The 12,469-nt window shown below is 30.6% G+C and overlaps 1 protein-coding gene across 2 annotated transcripts in view; it reads right to left on the reverse strand.

Annotated features, from left to right (window-relative positions):
• The window catches only part of HCN1 (hyperpolarization activated cyclic nucleotide gated potassium channel 1), a 595,741-nt gene that overhangs the window by 162,363 nt on the left and 420,909 nt on the right, over positions 1 to 12,469 (reverse strand). The gene's annotated exons all lie outside the window — the stretch shown is intronic.

The raw sequence follows: 12,469 nt of genomic DNA on the forward strand, positions 1-12,469 counted from the left end.
TATGCATGTTTTTATTTTTTCAATTAAAATAAAAGATTGTAAACATTTTGTTGGTGTCTTTTAATATTACTTGGATTATCTCAGAAGAGTTTTCCAATGTCACACAAACACACACACATGCATATTCATCGATGTATATATTTGGATATGAATACATATATACATATTTGCATATATGAACAAAATATATGTCCATATACATATTAAGCACTTAGTCATTTTTGATTGATTATCTGTGTGGAAACTATACCTTTCTATTAGGCAATAAACTCTAAAAATACATAACAATATATTAAAAACTATATCTCCAATAGCAATCATAAGAGTGCTTAGCACAAAAGGAGTATTTAATAGCTTGTTGAATACAATTAGATTGATTAGTTTGTTATAGTATAAGAGATATATCATATGGTTTTATATTAGTCTATTTCACATTCTTATTACTTGAAGATATAATGAAGATATGTAAGACATTTGGAATATTCTTTAAGCAATTGGCAAGAAATCTACTCCAAAATAATTAACATTACAATATGATATATACATACATGTATGAATGTATATCTTTATTAAGTGCTTTCTAATATTAGATGTTGTGATAAATACTAAGGATATAAAGAAAGGCTAAAATACATACTCTTTACCTTCAAGTAGCTTAAATACTTATAAGGAAAATAAATGTAGCATCATAATATATGTTGAGTATGAGAAAGAAAAATGTAAAGTACAGGCTAGTAGAGACCTGAGAAGATTTCCTAAATGTTATGTCATTTGAGATATAATTTAACAGCTGAATAGGAAGACAGCAGAGAGTTTTAACAAAAATTTTGAGTGAGCATAGAACAAAAAATTATTAATAAAAACTATTTAAAATGAGCAAAATCTTATATTTGTAATTCAATTCAAAAGGGAAGACCATATGTGAAGGTCCAGTAAAAACAGAAAGCTAGGCACTGAGTTTAGCAATGGAAAAATCACTGGACAAAAAATCAGAATACTTTTCTTATTCTTGCTGTTATGGGTCATTAAGTATGTTCCTTAACACAACTCTAGCTTTGCTTTCATATCTGTAAAATTAAGGGATTGGACTAGAAGATATGCTTCCCCTTTACATAACTCTTGCTAACTAAAGTTAGTTTTTTCTGAACTACAAACTGCTGAACCTTGTAACTATTACTTCCTATCTACTCATTAGTAATTTAATTGCAATGGATGATAATCAAGCTTGCTTATATCACTTTAATTTATAGATAGTCATTCATTGGAGCTGTTTCCATTGAATTAAAAGAAGGGAATTAGAAATTGAAAATTGATACCCCACTTTATTTTATATTATTTATTTTTATGAATTTTACTAATAAATATAATCAATAATTGAATCAAATTTAGAGAAAATCATAAATGTGTCAATGGTAAAATTTATAAGAATTTAATTTCCCTATTTCTATGGGCTTAAGTCTGACCATAAAGACGCAAAATCTATGCCCTTTTTATGACCATGGAAGAGGAGAGATGGAAAAAGTGCATGAGCCAATATTGTCATGAAATGTTTTGTCTACCACTAGGTCAATCTGGTATGTGACACATGACTTTCCAGAGAATGTTAGTCAATTCTTTTTTTTTTTTTATTGTGGGTTTGGAAATACCCTCTCTGAGTTAAGTCAAATGTAAGCCCACTCTTCAGCTTAATGGTAAATCAAGCACCACTCAGTATAGTTTATATCAGTGGTACCTTATGTGACCAACTGTATAAAAGAATGGTTCTTCCAGTAAGGAAGGTCCTTGACTATTGCAGTGTCTCAGGTCTTTTGTATTAGCAATTGCTAGCTTTGCTAATAAACTTTGTGCCTCGGTTTTTCTTTATCATGGATTTTTATCCTGACATGGGACTATTGAAGAGTATTTATGTGAGTTAACATTGGAAGGAATGTTGAAATGGAATTCATAAGACTTCAATTCAAATCCAACCTCTCCCACTTTCTGTATGACATTGGATTGATTATATTACCTTCTAGGGTGTCATTTTATCTTATTGGCAAAATGATAGTTTGGACTTGATCCTACTTGGTCATATTTACAATTATAAATCTATGATACTATGACCCCGAACTATAAATCACTGTTTTTATTTAGTATACAATACATAAATAAAATGCTTTTATTCTACCCTTTGGTTCAAGACATCCTGGGATGCTTATATCTATATGGAGAAATTATCCCAAAGCTAAATTAAAGATCTTTTCCTTTAATCTTGTTAAATTACTGGTAAGGATAGCAGAGGCAAGATATATTCTCCACCCCACCCCTATATTTCTAAAACATAATTCAGGATTTTTCCCTCTGAAACCTCAACTCCTTCCTAATTTTCTATTATTCCAGAAAGCAACACCATCTTCCTGAAGCTTACAACCTAAATCATACACAACTTCTTTGTAGTTCTCATGATCCCTGTCCACACAATATATAACCTGTTCTCATGACTTGTAGATTTCACCTTTGCAACATCTGTTGAATATGCCTCCTTCTCTCTGACATTGTCATACTTCTGATACAGGTGGTTATCACAGCACACCTAAAATACTAGAATAACTTGTGGGGGAGGAGGAGAAGGGCAGAGTTTATTTGTCCCAAATCTTCCCTCACACTCTTCCATGCTAAGGTGATTTCCCTAAAGCACAAAACTGAACTTGAAATTCTTCTTGCACTTAATAAACTCTAACAGTTTTTGGTTGCCTTCAAGATCAAAGCCAAAATTTTTTGCTTGACATTCAAAGCCTTTCATAACCTAGCCCCTTTCAACCTTTGGCACTCCTGCCTCCTGGCATTCTTGGCTTCCTTTAAATCCCACCTACAATCTTACTTTTTTTCAGGCAGCTTTTTCCCCAATCCAGTCCCTCTTAATCCTATCACTTTCCCTTTCCTAATTTGATTTATTCTGTATATAGCTTGTTTGTGTGTATTGTTTTTTTTTTTTTTTTTTTGTCTTCCCTATTAGAGTATAACCTTCTTAGAGGCAGGAATAGTCTTTTGCTCCTTTTTATAGACACAGTGCTTAGCATTTGGTAGGCACTTGATAAATATTGATTGATTGATTTAGAAATAAACCAGAGTCAAACTTCTTGAAGTTTCTTCTGGGAAAACAGCTAGATCATTCTGTGGATATACCATCAAGATTAGAGTTAGGAAGATGAGTTCATATTTGGCATTAGACATTTACTAAGAGTGTGATGCTAGGTAAATCACTAAAGCTCTTTCTGCCTCAATTTCTTCAAATGTAAAATAAGGATAATAATAGCAAGTAATTCTCAAGGTGGTTGTGAAGTATAAGGTATGAGGTTGGAGGGCTAAATGAGGTAATATATGTAAATCATTTAAGAGTACCTAACTTTTAGTAGGTACTTAATAATGGCTTGTTTCCTTTTTTCAAAAGTTCCTTTATTTCATTAAGACATTAAAATTTCTGCTTTCCACCTAATTAACTTTGGACATATCATTCATCTTTCCAACGATACTACAGAATACAAGGGTATTTCTGGGAAGAAGTAGATTTAGAAAGGACACAGATAAGATGGTTCCCCAACATGAAATGTTTAGGATACAAAGAATAAAAATTCTTCAGGTATAATTTTTTTTCACTGTACTCGAAAATGGTAGTGTGATGATATTTTCAAAAATAGAAACTAGGGTTCTATAACTTTCAACAATTTATATAGCATGATCAACAGTAGAGAATAATAATTATGCACAAACTATAAAATATATCAGATCTTTTTACTAATTCTATTTTTGAAAATATGGTCTGAAACTATTATCACACAATCCCAATTAAAATTTTGTGCATAAAAATCACCATAGGACTATTACAAATAATTCCAAATAAAAAAACTGTAAAAGATTAATGTGTTCACTAATAAAGGAATGGTTAAATAAGTTATAATATATTAACATTCAAAAAAATTACAATGCAAGAAAATATTAAAGAATTTTTGAGTTATAGAGAAAAAATTGAGAGATGTATGTGAAATGACACAAAACACCAAAAACTAGATTAGTCAGTACATATTTATTATGTCTTCTACATACCACATCCTATGTGAAAAACTAGAAGAATATAATATATATGAACTTCTGGAAAAGATCATAAATCTTGATGAGGACTTAGAAAAAGTGACAAAAATATTTAATATTTTATGTATCAGAAATAAGTATTTAAATCTTAGTAATTATTATAACAAGTTTATTTGGTTGTACTGAAGTTCAATTTTTTTCTTTTAAGAAAACATTTAAAAATCAATGGAGCAACCCAAAAATAATTAACAAGCAAGTAACTCATCAGACTCAAGCATTAACAAATTGACATGAGGATGTAGCATTTACTATTTCTTAGTAAACAAGATATAAATGAAAACCAAAATATCAGAAGTTGAACTGATATGATTGAGAATATAATTAATATGTTTAAAAATAATAGTGACTTTCCATCCCACTACTATCAGAAAATAACCTATTTCTTCATCTATATATACCTAATGGAATTTGCTTCCTTATTTTTTAATTATCTTCATATTTATCTATAGAAGGGACATGATTTTCATAATTTCAACAAATCATCAAATATATGCTAGGAGTCAAATTCTATGTTAGGCGCTGAAGATAAAGATAAAAATGAAAGGTTGCTGCCCTTAAGTAACTTAAATTTCATTTAGAGAAACAACCTGTACACATTTAAGTAGATACCAAATATATATAGGGATCAAAGGCTTTGAAACAGAAGGTGGAATGTCAAATGTGAGGTTAGCAAGACTGCAGAGTATGTAAAGGGATGTCATTTCTTCCTAAGACTGAAATATTATTTTGTTAATGTTTAAAATTTATGTGGGAAGAAACCTCTCCTTTCCCTCATTTGCCAAACTTTCCCCAAAAATTTATTTTGAAAGTTAATTCTATTCTCACTCTGTGATTTTATTTTTGTTATTGTTCAGATGTTTCAATTGTGACTGAATTCATGAACTTATTTGAGATTTTCTTGGCAAATCTTCTGGAGCAATTTGCTTTTTTCTTCCCTAGATTATTTTCAAATGAAGAAACTGAGGCAAACTGAACTAAGTGACTTGCCCATTGTCCCATAGCTACTAAGTGTCTGAGGTTGGATTTGAACTCAGGAAGATGAATCTTATGGACTCCAGGCCTGTCATTCTAACCAATACACCACATAGCTGCTCTGTGACTTCATAAGAAGGCATTAAAATAATTATTCAACATACAAATGAACTTCAGATCTTCCAGTAGTGATGATCTTTTAATAGAAAGGAAGCTAGAGGACCTGGGCAAGACTAAATGATATTATATATTAGGAGAAGCCTTATATAAATGTATGAACAGGGTTGTAGGCAGGTTAAAAAGAACCAGCTTGGAATTGAGTTGGAGGCTCTCAATAGATGAGAGGCAAGGTTACTGACAAAAGATTTGAAAAATCTCTGGAGTTTGTCCAGCTGCTTAAGGATTCTAAGGAGCTTCAGAGTGATCAGTTTCTATTCAATGTGTTTAGAGCCAAGCAAGGTCCTATCACAGACAACATGTCTAGTGGATCTAAAATCAGGAAGCTCAGATTCAAATTACTCTACTTGCCTGTATATGAGCAAATCAATTAACAACTCATCCTCAATTTTTTCTTCTGTAAAATGGAGATCAGTAAAGTTTCTGCTACATCTGACACAGTAGGCACAAGAAGTACTTTATTAATCTTTAAGTGCTATATAAATGTGTTATTATAAATAGCAAATTTTAAGTGTTAGCTACTTTTCATGACTGTTTTGTCATATTAATAATATAACAATATAGAAGGATTAAAATTTAATAATAATAGAGAAAAAAGATTAAGCCACTCAACCTTTGAATGAAACAAAATAATACTGTAGAAGAATCTGGGCAAAGGGTTTAGTGGATGTCAAGTGGTATTAAGTAAGGAATCTGTATGCTTGTAACTTTTCTGCCTTTGTGTTTTCGGGATCCTAAGATGTGTTCATATGTTAGTAAAACAGTTGGGCTTCTTAAATTTCTGAATGAGCTTATACAAAACACACATAATTTGAGTAAGAGAGGTAGAAAAAAATAAAAGAAAAAGAATACAGTCTCAAATACATCTTCAAGATGTATTTTTTTTCTCCTTTTGCCTGATGTTCCATATCCATATTCCTGGGCTTCTGATTTGGAAACTGTTTCTACATTTAGCCCAACCAGGCCCATCTTATGGCTGTGAACTAATCTTCATGGCATCCCCTTCCCTATTTGTGCTCTCCCTCTATGCTCATTCTTTTTACTTAAAAGTCAAAACTGTAAATTAACACTAAGATTTCTGGGAAAATTGCTTATGGTCCCTTTTTGTGTGATTTATCGGATAAAGGAAAGCTCTGGAGTAGTTTACATTCTGATGGGGGTGGAACAGATAGGAAGTGATGTCCTGAAAGGGTGTGTGTGTGTGTGTGTGTGTGTGTGTGTGTGTGTATGCACACATGTTATAAATCCTTAATACAATGTCAAACACAGAGCAAACATGTAATACATCTCTTCTATTCATTCATTCCTTCACAGTTATACATTGAAATTAGTAAATATGTTGACAATATATTTTTCCTATACTGGATGATGCCCCAAAGCTTTACTTTGAGTCACCATTAAGTTTTTCTTATTGACAGTATTGAATAAGTTCAATCAGCTACATTTACTATTCAATCTGGATAGAAGATAAATGCCAATGTAACATTTTAAATTTCTCAAGATAGTAGAATAAGTTTCTAGTTCTTTGTACAAAGTAGATTTCAATCTCCAATTTTACCTTTCTTTTCTATTACTAAAAGCAAGTAAAATGTTTTCTATTACCAATAGCATCTGTAACCCCAAAAGTAATTTCTCCTCTGGCTATTCCATTAAAAACAAATTCTTTGGAGGTTTGATAAAATCAGTGCTATTAAAAATGCTTAATCATTTATTCTTGAAGGGTTTTATCAATTTAAAAAATGTTCCTATACTTACAAGATCAAAGTTATAGCAATCAAAAGGGAAGGTTTGATATTCCTCTTTATATAGATGAAACAGAAATTAAATGAAAACTAAATTAAGTTGATTTTTAAAATTTTATGTATTGTGAAGCTTGATGAAATATCATGGGGGGAAGCATTTTGGGGGCACTGTGCTTAATAAAGAAAAGTTTTCACACCCTTAGAACTAGTTGGTCTATTAGACTTAATGATATTGTCATAGAAGTCTAAGGTAACTACAGATTATATTTTAAGCATAGGGACAATTTGGTTCAAATCAACGAAAAACAAAAGAAATTTGATTTAAACTCCTGGAAAATCATTTCTTTAAGGGTGATGAACTTAGAAAAACAGTACAGGCTCCTTTTTCTTTGTTCTTTTTTACTCATAGACTCATTCAGATCACTGGGGTATTCAACTGTAATTGAGGCCCAAGGTGCTGATTCGAGTTTAGAAACCTGATGCACCCAAAGTCCAAAAATGTGAATATAAATCAGAACAAAAGAAAGTGTCAGATCACTTTCCCCTACTGTCCCAAACTATACATGGAAGTACATTAACTTCTTTTTTTTTTTTTTTTTGCCTCCAGGGTACCTGTTATCACATTACTACTACAGGAAACAAAAAAGTTAGTGTGCTTCTCTACATGCTTAAGTTTCTATCAGAAAGCTCTTTAGGCACTGGGGAATTTTAGGTTTCCTATATTTTAATATTGTGCTATGTCATAGTGAAAGTACACATCCTAAATTGTAAACAGTACTTTTTAAGCCTCTGCTTAGTAGGATTTACTTAAATTAGATATAGTTTCATAAATTTACATTTCAGTTTAAACAATTCCCTCTTTTGAGCAAATTACAAAGATAATTTTCATGAGAACATCTTTTAATTCCATAGTATTTGTGCTTAGAAATAAATTATTTTCCTGATTCTATGGAAAATGGGAGAGAATAATATTTTAGATTGTTTTCATTATCAATATGAGTCTATAGAAAATGATCCCTTCTTTAATTGGTTTAGAATATATTGCCTCTGAGAACTGAATATACAGCAATTTTAGTTTTTTTTTTTTAATGTCTCTGCCAGATGGACTCAAAAATGTTATCTAAAATATAATTTGAATAAAAAGAGCAATATCATAAATTAATGCAAGGAAAGAAAGTGGCCAATAATAATGGGCTCCTTGTCATTCAATTCTTTATTCTTTACTCTTCCTATATGTATATGCATATATGCATAATACACAAGTGTGTGTGTGTATATATATGTATATATATATGCATATATATGTATATATATATATATATATATATATATACGTACACATATACACACACATATAGAGTAGCTTAGATATAGATGTAGTAAAGCATAATTCAGTGATCTAGCTTCAAATCTTGCCACTGATACTGTTCAATTATATGACTTTGGAAAAGTCACTGCTTTGTGACTCAGCTTCCTCATTTGTGAAATGGGGACAATAATTAAATCTATATTAAAGTACTATTATAAGAATCAAGTTAAATAACACTAGTAAAATGTTTTACAAAGTTTCAGGTCTTGTAAATAGGTGACATCTTATTATCTTTACAATGAAAAACAAATTTCCAAAGAACACAATATTATACTAAGTTGAATTGTGAACACTATTGTTTTAATAAGAATATGATCAAAATTTTTGAATCTGCTGTCCCAGAAGTAATTCTCTATAATTGCCCCACTGGTCTGCTCTATTACTGTTTTTTTTTTTTTTTTGAGACAGGATTTAGAGTCCTATAATTAAGAATCTTCCACTGATCTGAGTTGGAATGAATACCCTTTCATCCCAATGAGACTACCTTTCTTGAAGTCCTTCCAACGTATTTGAGCTAGAAAATTGTTTCATTCTGTCTCTTTTTAGGCTCTGTTTTTCCTGACTTTGTTTAGAGTTGGTTTCATGTGGTTTTCAAGAAAAACTTGGAGAGCTTGAGCACCTTCTTGACTTGGATAGTGGCTTCGCTATGCCATTTTGCCTCTGCCCCTAGGAAGTCTATTTGAGCTTATTAATATACTGTACCTCTAGCTATCACATTTGCTAAGATTTCTCACAGATAAAGCATCTGATTTGTTTTCAATGCAAAGCTATTGCATTGACATGAAAATGTCTCATTTGCATATGAAAAATTGTGAACTAGCTGATTTTCATGGATTCTATGATCTAGTGGGAAAATTGTAATATTTGTTTTATCTGTTTCTAATCCTGTATATGCTATGGGGATGGAGGGAAAGGAATTATTGTTTGCTGGTCAAATCAATCTGTAGAATCACAATCCTATAATATTACTTTGTTTACATTTATTTTTTCTTATCTATTCATATGTTATTTTCCCTCTCTAGTTTTTTATTCTTGGAGCTTATACCAGAGTCTGAGACAGTAACAGGTGCTTAATAAAAACTTTCTATATTGAACTGAAATTTAATTGTGAAGTCTGAAGTAGTCATTTGTGCTTTATAGAAATTGCAAAGGCTGTTAAGAAAAGGATCAAATCAGTGAAAACGAAATTGTATCTTATGACATATAAAGTACATTACCAAATCAGTGAAAATGAAGTTGTATCTTATGACATATAAAGTACATCTGGGAATTTCCTAGCATCATGTCATATAGCTGTACATAAATTAACAACCAGGATTCCTAAGTAAAATATTTTAATTTCTAGCAAAACCTGAGAAAAAAGAAAGGGGGTGATGAATTCCCATTGTTTCTTTTACATTTTCAAAAAATAAAATACAATTGAACATAACAAATCAGGAATTATCAAGAAAATAAAAAATAAAAATGGCACATGTAAAGTCATAAAACTGTTTGGCACCAACTAATCTTTTAAAAGCAATATGGTACACTGAATGAATGAACAAATAAATAAAATTCCAAAATTGGGTTCTCTTCCTCTGCATAAGAATTTAAAATAAATTTAAAATAAAATAAATAAATGTAAAATAAAAAAAATAAATTGAGTTAAAGTTTTACCATTGTCTGGTAAGCTCTCTTAGCCTACTTATCATTCTCATCTACTTAAGGGATTAATGACTTTATTATAAAATAAGATAAAGCCTTTTATTCATTACTTTAATAATTAAAGCCACTATAGGCATCATTGATATACATTGCAACTATTTTCATTTGTATTAAGGCATTGTGTTGTGTTTTTTTTTTTCTTTGAGAAATTGTATAATTGAGGAAAAGGCCAAGAGTATACTCCAAGAAATATTTAACAAAACATTTAAGACTAATTATAAGTTCAAAAGCAAAAGAGTTACAAGTGTCATTTTGATTTCTACTTTCAACCAAGGAGCACAGCAAGGTGTAATCTCCTGTGGAGAAAAACAAATTTATTGTATTCTTTAGAAAAATTAGATTATGGGAGGGCTGCCAGAAAAGAGAATATCTGATTAAATATGCTGCCCAAGGTGTCCTTAGCAAATAATAACTAAATAATCCATTATAAAAAATACATTTAAGACATTAAATCATTCTGGAAATTCATTACTTTACTTAATGTATTTGCCTCCACAACAAACTCACAATTGCCTTCATATCAATACATGAGGCCATACTTGAATATATGCTACACTATATATCAGTTGATGTTGCCTATTTCTATTAATACATGCACTTTTTTTCTAAACAATTGGAAAAATATCAATTGCTCATGAGTAAGTCGAGTTCATATAATAAAAATAATAACTCTGCCTAAATTAGTCTACTTGTTCAGTGCCATATCACTCAAACTGCCAAAAATATATTTAATACAATTAAAAAAAAATAACCAAATTCATCTGGAGAAACAAAAGATCAAGAATATCAAGGGAATTAATGAAAAAAAATACAAAGATGGTGGCCTAGCAGTACCAAATTTAAAACTATGTTATAAAACTATTTGGTACTGTCTAAGAAATAGAGTAGATGATCAGTGGAATATATTAGATACACATGATACAATAATCAAAGCCTATAGCAATCTAATATTTGATAAATCCCCAACTCCAACTTCTGGAATAAGGACATAGTATTTGAGAAAAATTGCTGGGGAAAGTGGAAAATAATGTTACAAACTCAGCATACACTCTCCCACTTCATACCAAAATAGTGTCAAAATGGATAAATGATTTGGACAAAAGAGATGATACCATAAACAAATAAAGAGAACAAGAGATAATTGGCTATCAGATCTGTGGAGAAGGTAGGAATTCATGACAAAAGAAGAATTAGAGAACATTATGAAAGATAAAATGGACAACTTTGATTATATTAAATTAAAAAGTTTTTGCACAAACCAAACCAACAGAAACAAGATTAAAAGGAAAGGACAAAGCTGGGAAACATCTTTACAGTGTTTCTATTAAAGATCTCATTTTTAAAATATAAAAAGAACTGTCTCAAATATATAGGAATACAAGTCATTCCCCAATTGATAAATGGTCAAAGGATATGAACAGACAATTTTCAGATGATGAATGTGAAAAAAAATACTCTAAATCATTATTGATTAGAGAAATGGACATTAAAACAACTCTGAAGTACCACCTCACACCACTCAGATTGGCTAAGATGAGAGGAAAAGATAATGATAAATGTTGCCGAAGATGTGAGAAAGTTGGGATAATAATATATTGTTGGCACAGTTGTAAAGTGATCCAACCATTCTGGAGAGGAATTTGGAACCAAGTCCAAAGGGCTATAAAATTGTGTATATTCTTTGACCCAGCAGTACCATTATTTGGGTCTATATCCCAAGAGAAAATCGTAAAGTAAAAAAAGTTAAAAAAAAAAAAAAAGGTAAAAGGACCCACATATGCAAAAATGTTTGTATCATCTCTTTTTGTGCTGGCAAAGAATTGGAAAATGAGCAAATTTCTGTCAATTGAGGAATAGCTGAATTAATTGTGGTATATGAAGGTACTGGAATATTATTGTCCTATTAAAAATGATAAACAAGCTTTTTATAGAAAGGCCTGGAAAGATTTATATGAGCTGATGCTGAGTAAAACAAGCAGAACCAGGAATACAATGTACACAATAATAGCAAGAATATGTGATATTCAACTATGAAAGACTTGGTTCTTCTTAGTGGTTCAAAAAATCCCAAGAAACTTTGGACAGAAAATGTCATCTGCATCCAGAAAAAGAACTAAAGAGACTGAATGTAAATCAACACATGCTATGTTCACTTCTTTTTTTCTGGTTTTTTTCCCTTTTGCTCTAATTCTTTCTCCCAATATGATTCATATAGCAATGTGTATTAAAAATAAACAAATTTGCTAGAAAAAAATTATAAAAATATATACACTTCTGTTTCTTCAAAAGTAAGATCAAAACAATTTGAATAGTTCTCACTGATACATGGCAAAGACAACTATGTGTTTTCAGTACAGATTTATAATAGAATGATAGA

This window comes from Antechinus flavipes, chromosome 1, assembly GCF_016432865.1.
Source record: "Antechinus flavipes isolate AdamAnt ecotype Samford, QLD, Australia chromosome 1, AdamAnt_v2, whole genome shotgun sequence".
Classification (NCBI taxonomy): domain Eukaryota; kingdom Metazoa; phylum Chordata; class Mammalia; order Dasyuromorphia; family Dasyuridae; genus Antechinus; species Antechinus flavipes.